At 43.9% G+C, this 8879-nt stretch overlaps 1 long non-coding RNA gene across 1 annotated transcript in view; it reads left to right on the top strand.

Annotated features, from left to right (window-relative positions):
• LOC133404281 (uncharacterized) overlaps positions 1 to 8879 on the top strand; it is a 36090-nt gene that overhangs the window by 11207 nt on the left and 16004 nt on the right. Inside the window, exon 2 of the long non-coding RNA XR_009768797.1 lies at positions 4353 to 4486. This is a non-coding gene — a long non-coding RNA (uncharacterized LOC133404281). The remainder of the gene's footprint in view (positions 1 to 4352; positions 4487 to 8879) is intronic.

The raw sequence follows: 8879 nt of genomic DNA, 5'->3' as shown, positions 1-8879 counted from the left end.
GCCCAGTCTCCAGGTCTTGGTTCAGCCTCTTGGTTTGACCGTTGGTTTCAGGGTGAAACCCAGATGACAGACTGATGGTAGCACCTATGAGATTGCAAAACTCCTTCCAAAATTGCGAAATGAATTGGGGACCCCTATCAGACACCACATTCTTGGGGAAACCATGGAATTTGAATACCTGATTGATCATTAACTCTGCAATATCTTTAGCTGAGGGGAGTTTCGGGAGTGCAATGAAGTGAGCCATTTTAGAGAACCTGTCGACAACGGTGAGAATTGTGGTATTTCCTTTCGAGGCCGGTAATCCTGTCACAAAGTCTACGGAAATGTCTGACCAAGGACATTGTGGTATTGGCAGGGGTCGCAACTCCCCAGGAGGACGTTGAGAGGTTTTGTTAGCAGCACATACCTGGCAAGCATTGACGTAATCTATAACATCCCTCCTAACATTAGGCCACCAAAAGCGCTGTTCGACCACTGATTGCGTTTTGGCAATGCCTGGGTGACATACAGTTCGGTTCGTGTGAGCCCAGTAGATGACTCTTCCCCTTAAGGTCTGAACCACATAAAGCCTGTTTTCAGGGCAATCTTCAGGGCTAAGAGTGTCTTTCAGAGCCCCTTTAACCGCAGTTTCAATGTCCCAAACAAAAGCGGAAATGAAACATGACTTGGGCAAAATAGTCTTAGGGTCGTACAAAGAATTCTCTTCGCAGAAAATACGTGACAAAGCATCTGGCTCACCATTTTTAGAACGAGGTCAGGTAGGATAACATGAAATTAAATCTAGTGAAGAACAGAGCCCATCTAGCCTGCCTCGCATTTAATCTTTTAGCAGATTTAATATACTCAAGGTTCTTGTGATCTGTCCATACTAAAAACGGAGTCTGTGCCCCCTCTAGCCAGTGCCTCCACTCCATCAAATCCACCTTGACTGCCAGCAGTTCACGGTCACAAATGTCATATTTTTTCTCAGCTGGGGTCAGTTTTTTGGAGAGAAAAGCACAAGGATGTAATTTATCATCCTTGAGAGATTTCTGGGAGAGTACTGCTCCTATTCCGGCATCAGACGCATTGACTTCTACCACAAACTGCTGTTTGAGATCTGGCAAAGTAAGGATGGGAGCGGAGGTAAAGCTCGATTTAGGTTTTTGAAAAGCTGCCTGACAAAGCGGGTTCCATACAAAAGGTCTGTGTGGCGAGGTAAGATCATGCAAAAGAGAGGCTATAGAACTGAAATTTCTGATGAATTTTCTGTAGAAGTTTGCGAACCCTAAAAACCTTTGTACATCTTTGCGTGACGTGGGAGTAGGCCAACTAATAACGGCATCGACTTTGCAAGGGTCCATTTTGACTTCACCTTGAGCCAGGACGAAACCCAGAAAAGAAACGGACGCCTTGTGGAACTCACATTTCTCAGCCTTAACATATAGTTGATTCTGCAGTAACCGCTGCAATACAGAGTGGACATGAATAATGTGAGTCTCCTCATCCGGGGAGAATATCAAAATGTCGTCCAAATAGACAAAACCAAACATTCAACATGTCACGCAGGACATCAATGACAAGGTTTTGGAAAACAGCTGGAGCATTAGTAAGTCCAAAAGGCATTACCAAATACTCATAATGTCCCGTTGGTGTGTTGAATGCCGTTTTCCATTCATCCCCCTCCCTTATCCTGACTAGATGATATGCATTTCTTAAGTCCAGTTTGGTGAAAATCTTGGCTCCCCCCAGGAACTCAAAGGCCGTGGAGATGAGAGGAAGAGGGTACCTGTTTTTTTTACAGTTATCTCGTTGAGACCCCGGTAATCGATACAGGGTCACAGGGTCTTGTCCTTTTTGCTCACAAAGAAAAATCCTGCTCCCGCAGGGGATGAAGATGGGCGAATGATCCCAGCTGCCAGTGATTCTTCCACGTACTCCTTAATGGCCTTGTGTTCCGGCCCTGAAAGAGAGACCAACCTCCCTCGTGGGGGTGTGGTTCCAGGCAGCAAGTCAACAGCACAGTCATAAGATCTGTGAGGTGGAAGGGATTTGGCCTTGGACTTTGAAAAAAACTTCTTTAATATCCTGGTAACAGGTGGGCACTTGAGATAAATCAGGATCCCCAGATGGGGTCTGTGGCTTGTCCTTAGAAACATAGCCCTGAACATCACATAGCAGCTTGAAACAGTTCCGGACGTAATTGCTGCCCCATGACATAACCTGCCCAGAGGACCAGTCAATGTGGGGGTTATGTAATTTCAACCATGGGTTCCCTAAGGTAAGGTCATGATTCATGGCATCAAAAACATGAAAACTAATGCGTTCCGAGTGAGAATCACGAAATGTCAATGTGAGTGTTTGGGTGCGGTGAGTGATCTTGCCCATAAAACTGCCGTCTGCAGCATAGGTGTTGCGGTGGCGTTTTATTTGAAAGGTTCTAAGGTGCATACGTCTAACGAGGAGGGAGTTAAGTAAATTAGCGTCAGAACCAGAGTCAATTAATACAGGTGTATGAATTTTTGATCAGGAGAGCATAGTGTCACTTTAGGAAGAACCAGTGTAGGGTCTTCCTTAATGAAATTCAGACTCACCTCTCCCGTGCCCTTGCTACCGGCACCGGCAACTTTGACGTGACAGTTGCTTACGGAATGACCCAACTGACCGCAGTAGAAGCACCGCCCTTCCCTCAGCCGGCGTTGACGTTCCTCAGGGGAGAGACGGAACCTGCCCAGTTGCATGGGTTCATCCGTGGGGACGGTAACCAGTGGCTTTCTTGGTTTGGCTGGTCACCGAGGCTCGTACTCCAAGTGTGCGGTGACGCAGCCCTCCACCGATCTCCATCCAGCTCGCGATCCAAAAGCCTCGTCGATTTTTACGGCGAGAGCGATGAGAGTGTCCAAGTCGGTCGGCAGGGCTAGCGGGACTAAATGATCCTTGACGGCGGGGGATAGTCCTTGAAAAAAGGCATCGAGTAGCGCCCGATTATTCCAATGACTCTCAGCTGCTAGAATGCGAAACTCAATCGCGTAATCTGACACCCTGCGCTTGCCTTTTTGTAAGGTGACAAGGGAGCGAGCTGCCTCACAATCTGGTGTGGAAAATTGAAAAATTTGCTCCATAGTCTTTACGAAAAAAGCCCATGAATGACACGTGGCGAAATTGCAGGCTCCATTCAGCAGTAACCCACGCCTCCGCACGACCATTCAGGTGGGAAATGACGAAAGCGATTTTTGCCCGCTCGGTGGGGAAGGCAGCTGCCTGCAGCTCAAAGTGGAGTTCGCACTGCGTGATGAACGGCTAAATGTTCCCAGAATCTCCAGAGAACCTCTCCGGTCGAGAGAGCTGTGGGCAGACAGCAGCGGAGGTGGCAGGTGCCTGCTTCACATGGAAATGCTGGTACAACTGGTTCCTTCTCTTGAATCATTTTCATAAGAAGTTCAAAATGCGAAGGCCACCTGTCTCATCATATTGTCCTGATGCCTTGACAGTCCCTCTAGATGAAGGTGGAGGGCAGCAAGCTGCTCATTCTGCTTCGAGAGGTGTTGACCCTGCACTTGAAGGGCTTTGCGCACCGGGTCTGAGTCTGCTTAATATACGGGCATAGGTCGATACACAGGCAGGCAATCCAAAAAAGGCAACAGTATCCAAAAACATGAGGCAAAGAGGCGAGGTCGATAATCGGAACAGGGTCAAGTATTACTATGAGTCTGTGACGTGGAAACCAGGACTGCTGGAACACGACGACAAGGTACAACGAACTGGCGACGAGAGGGAATGAGACACGAGGTTAAATACAAGGGGTAATTAGGGTGAACGAGGCACAGGTGGTGAAGATGCGCACAGGAGCAGGTGTGTGTGAAACAGGGGGAAGACAAAAACCGGAACACACACCCATGACAGATTTGCTCAGTCAGAATGTTGCAGTTTAAAAGAGACGTTCCAAAGATTTGACTTTTTGAACAGGTATCTTTTTCTTCCATCTATAAACTTTAAGGTACAATATTTACTTGTTTAAGCTGATGTAGCACATATTCAGTATGGGTTCATTGTTTTCTTTTTGCACATAAAAACATATTGAATGGAACAATATAGATTAGAGAGTGTAGCTCAGTTCTGACGAGGAACAAGTGGCCACGCAAAACCAGTAAAAGTCATTCATTTTCCGTACCACTTATCCTCACTAGGGTCGCGTGCCTGCTGCAGCCTATCCCAGCCAGCTTCGGGCGAGAGGCGGGGTACACCCTGAACTGGTCGCCAGCCAATCGCAGGGCACATATAAACAAACAACCATTCGCACTCACATTCACAGTTACGGGCAATTTAAAGTCTTCAATGAACTTACCATGCATGTTTTTGGGATGTGGAAGGAAACCGGAGTACCTGGAGAAAACCCACGAAGCCACGGGGAGAACATGCAAACTCCACACAGGCGAGGTCGGATTTGAACCTGGGTCCTGTGAGGCACATGTGCTAACCAGTCACCACTGTGCTGCCAGTAAAAGTAAGTGATTAATTCAATTGATCTATGGCGCTGTGCACATTTATAAAAAAAAAAATCTAATATACTATCCGTGCACTTTGACACTGGAAGAAAAGTCAACGATGGAAGGAAGGAAGGACACAAAAAAAAGCACATGAAATCAACCTAACTATTAAATGCCCCGACCCCAGCACTGTTTTTCTAATATAAACAACTTGATTGCTGGAAGGATTCAGTCTTGTTTTTAATCCACTATAGCCATTACCATTATTTAATATCTTATCGTTGCTTTGTCAATATCTCTGTGTTTTTGGTATAATCCAGACTTTTTTACTAATCCCGAAGTTCTCAATTACAGTTCTCAACATTCCGTTGAGAAACATCCCGAGTTACTACAAAAATATGATCTTTACCAAGCCTTTCCTGTTTTCTGGTAGACCAGTTGATTCCACTGACATTCAGCCAACCACACCCTGCCTACTGTGAGCTTGTCTGGTGGTTAAGGCCAGCTTGTTTAAAATATATTTTTAAAATAAATTTTCACTGTAAGGTGTTATCATAAAGTGGTGCAACAACAGCTACGATGTCTGTTTAGGTGTGTGTGTGTGTGTGTGTGTGTGTGTGTGTGTGTGTGTTGGAAAGATGGAATATTAAGAGGTCCTAGCCTCTGTTTACTCTGGAGGTCTCTGTAAAACAAACACTGCTGCCACAAATCCAAACAATCCACCACCCAAAATGCAAAAAGCTTCTAACACTTCTCAAAGCAAAGTGCCTGCTGACTGCAAGATGGAACATTATATGACAAAGTGGGTCAGCAGCATAAGCACTGGGATGTTCAAGGGGCACTACACAGATCTGGCCCAATTTCCGGCCCGTCGCGGCACTGATATCTGTACGCTAACTACATCATAGGCATCTTTGAAAAGGGGATGGGATTGATGTACATAAGTGGTTATAAAATGTGACAGACAATCTTAAAATGTGTGTTATTTTCAATTCAGAATAAGATTGTATCTTTGTCAAAATCAAATTAGGCTGCAGATACAGCTGCAAAGTGGGAAAAAAAAGAAACCACAGATAGAATAATTTTTGCTGACAGACAGGAAGGAGCTTCATGCCTTCCTCAGTCTGTTTTTAATGACACAAAGTATAGACTACTTTAAGATTCTTTGGTTTTAATCAGTTTCTATAACCAGCTATAACTGCCAGACAAACTCATCACTGATGATTTGATTCAAATTAATTTTTCAACCGCCACAGGATGCCAAATCCTTGAGACCACACCTGTTGACCCTTGAATGCCCATGCTTGTCCTGTGCTGCAACAAAAGAGGGTGCTGTAAAGTAAGTCACAAGAAACTCCTTTTTTGATGTTGACCCTGCACTGACCCCTTTGTTAGGGCCCTAACCATTTCACAAAAAGATCCAAACGCTTTCAAAGTACAATTCAGGACAGGAGTGCAGCCACTGACTTGCAATAAAGTCCCAATAAAACAGGGTGACCTTAAGGCTAATTGGGTGTTTGTGAAGGAGAAGAAATTAAGCACATCTGGCGACCCTAGTGAGAATAAGCGGAACGGAAGATGAATGAATGATTGAATGGTCTGTCACAAAAAGATGGGAAATTAAGCTCTTGTTTGATTAAATGCCGGATTTACAACACTGACAAAGTGAGCAATTCACTGTTGTCAGCAGACTTTACACCGATCTGATCGGCTTGATCGGCATCGGCCGATCCGATCAATGACATCATTAATCGGCTCCGCAAAAGGCATTTACTCCATGTCGCCATTGTGTACAGTATATTTGAATCCAAAAGCTCGTTTATTTTTTAGCCTTGTCACGTGTCTTTTGACATAGTACTGTAAATATCTGACAACCAATAAAGTTATTTAAAGAAAAACATGTGCTGGTGGTCACCGGTGCTTGGGAGATGACTTTAATTCAAGGATTGCTTGAGGTATGTTCACTTACTTTTAACACGATACGGCTTGCAAGCAGGCAACAAAACGTCATGTAGCCCAGCAAGCTAATGCTAGCACTAACGGTTGTTCGTCAACATGCCAGCGTTCTGTCGAATCATGCTCTAAAGTTTCGGTCTGTGTGAAGTAATTTAATAACAATAAAGTAATTTAAATACAATAAGTTAGCACCCGTGAGCACCTATTACTCCTGTCATGTTGTAATGTTGGTTTGACCCGACTAATTAGAATACATGACCTGAATAGAGAATTCTTTTGAAGACACCCAATATACAGTACAAAAGTATATGCAGTAAATGAACAAGTGATTTAAATAGACACATTGCTCCGTCTTGTGATCGGATCGGTGATTGGTTATCGGTTTTGTAAACTCTGTGATCGGCCCCAAAAATCCTGATCGTGTAAAGCCTAGTTGTCAGCATAGGTGACATATCAGGACATAAATAAAATGGCACAGGACAATAATGTACAGTGTAGGAACTGTTGAAATAAACTTTGCTTCTGTGCTTGTGCTCTTGGGTATTGTAATGCGGAGATCTTTGATGGCGCACCAACAGAAACGTCAATACGGCAGAAGGCCTGTTGTCACATTTTCTTAAGAACATTCACATTTGTTCTGGCATAAAAAGGTTTACAGATCCTCCATTCTGCATGACCGAGCAGCCGAGCAGGACAGATTAAAAAAACAAAACAAACAAACAAAAAAACTTTCATATTCGCATCAGCCCGCAGTTCCCACAATGCAAACAATACATTCTGTGCAGCCTGTTCTATCACTCTTTCCTCAGCACAAATACTACACTTGTACTAAAGTGGCAAAGAAAAAAAGTGGAGAGGGTGGATAATTGCAAATAACCCAATATTTAGAAGTTCAAAGGCTATGGTGGGTTTGGGTGATAATTTCGGCTGAGGCATCTTTATAAACACTAATAAAATTAAGTGCATCGGCGGGGGCGTGGCCAGGCATCCCTTTGAAGAGACCCTGTGATCAGTTCCCCCTCTCAATTAGCGTATTGTCCACTTCTCCTTTCAGCATGGGAGGGAGGGGACATTCTCCCCCTAGCTTCCCTTTGAAGTGATTATCCCTTTATCTCAAGCCTGAGCGAGGAATATCTTGGGGGACAATGGAAAATTAAAGCCCATATGGAGAGAAGCGTGAATGGCTGTTTGTAGGCTCAGAGAGAAATAGTACGGGGAAAAAATGCGGGGATAAAAAAATAAATAGAGGAGGGAAAAGGAGGGAAAGAAGGGCAAATAGCATCATTCTGTTTGCATGAGCTGAGGGGTGAGTGCTAGATGTCAACACTCATCCCAAAAAGTAATTTCGGCCTCGTGCCTGAGTTGACACTTGTAGCGGCTGTAGTGACTTAAGAAGATCTGTCATGACAGATGGGGAAAGACTGGGAAGGACTGGGGAGATAGAAGGATGAGCATGAAGAAGGGAGAGGAGTGCAGTTGTCAGCAGAATCAGATGGCGGTCAGGCAGACAGGCTTGAAGAAGATACAATTAAAGTGTGGAGTTAAGACGGGCTTTGAAGTTGGACATGGTGCATAACACCCTTAAAATTTGAGAAGCCAGCTATTCATCTTCTTGTTATGGCTAGTTAAGGCTATTCCTTTTAAAAGATCCAATTTGAGAAAATAAACTTTAATTCCAAGTTTGGAAAAGTAACAAATAAATCAAGAGTGGTAATAACGAGCGAATGAAGGTTTTCAACAAGCCTTAAAAAAACGGATTACAAAAAAAAAAAAAAGAGTAGTCATCTTTTGAAACATGACGGAGGGATTTGTTCACGAAGGTTGGAGGCGGGGGGCACTGAGGATGAATAATTACTTTCTCTGCCCACTCCCTTGCCTTTCTATTACGATCCTGTTTTTTGGTGGCTTAAAAGTTTAATAAATGTATACAGACAATGTCTGTGTTGTTTGGCCTAATCCGTTTAGGCTTGGCAAACCTGCATGGTGAGCAAAATCTATCTGATGTTCACCAAGCCAGCCTGTACTCATAATTCTTCCATGGAAACAGCCTTCTGCATGAGTTCATGTGCTGAATGTAGAAAGTGAAGTTGGAGCCATGAGCGCACTTCGGTAGACCTGATTTCAGCCAGCATCAAAGGATTAACTCTGCCTGTGTGTTTTGCTTTTTCCTTTGATTTTTTTTGACACTTTTTATGAAAGGACAAAGGTAAAAAGGGAAGAAGAACGTGAGAAAATATGGCCCACTGGCTACCTACCCTAAGCGTGTTACTTTTGATCAAAGGGGTAGAGTGTTTTATGTGTGTATAATGTTGAAATGTTAGATTTATGTGACAGCTAACGTTAAAAACTGAGATCTGTGAGGTTTATCAGTGATAATAAACGTGTTTATTCCCCCTTCTCAGTTAGATAGTTGTCATATTTTGTCATATGCAAAATAATGTTCTCTTTTCTTAT

Source organism: Phycodurus eques, chromosome 6 (genome assembly GCF_024500275.1).
Source record: "Phycodurus eques isolate BA_2022a chromosome 6, UOR_Pequ_1.1, whole genome shotgun sequence".
NCBI classification, from domain to species: Eukaryota; Metazoa; Chordata; class Actinopteri; order Syngnathiformes; family Syngnathidae; genus Phycodurus; species Phycodurus eques.
This window is presented reverse-complemented; position numbering and strand designations above follow the sequence as displayed.